At 26.1% G+C, this 501-nt stretch overlaps 1 protein-coding gene across 1 annotated transcript in view; it reads left to right on the top strand.

Annotated features, from left to right (window-relative positions):
- LOC107587278 (myotubularin-related protein 2-like) overlaps window positions 1–501 on the top strand; it is a 30930-nt gene that overhangs the window by 882 nt on the left and 29547 nt on the right. The gene's annotated exons all lie outside the window — the stretch shown is intronic.

The following is a 501-nucleotide window of genomic DNA, read 5'->3' as shown; positions in this document are numbered from 1 at the left end:
ATTTAATTGCAATTTTGTTTTTGTTTTTCTGAGCAAAAAAATAAACACAAATTTTTCCCTGATTTGCAAAAGAGACCCACTAAAATGTAATTCAGTGTAACGGTCTTTTCCGGCATATTTACAACAAAAATTAATTTATGACATTAAAAGACTAATTACTTTCACCCTAAATACTAATTAGTTGTAATTTGACATTTTTTTTAAATTTGCCACCATCCTAGATTTTGCCCATTTGTCAGTAAGAATTTTTTACTCATTTAAAACCCAATAAAATTGAATATGCTCCCTTATTCTTTTATATATTTTAATATGTACACGTCAGAATGAGCATGTTGTTTGAATTTTTACATAAATATTGTGTTACACTGAATGACAACGTAACATTATTTCAACCAAATTGTGACATTTTATTCTCCAAAAACGTATTTGAAACTTTAAAAGTAGACAATTTACTTACATTTAATGGGCTTTCTATGGACATAAAATCACTTTTGTAAATTT

The sequence above is a fragment of the Sinocyclocheilus grahami genome, unplaced genomic scaffold (assembly GCF_001515645.1).
Source record: "Sinocyclocheilus grahami isolate Dianchi unplaced genomic scaffold, SAMN03320097.WGS_v1.1 scaffold91.1, whole genome shotgun sequence".
Taxonomy (NCBI): domain Eukaryota; kingdom Metazoa; phylum Chordata; class Actinopteri; order Cypriniformes; family Cyprinidae; genus Sinocyclocheilus; species Sinocyclocheilus grahami.
This window is presented reverse-complemented; position numbering and strand designations above follow the sequence as displayed.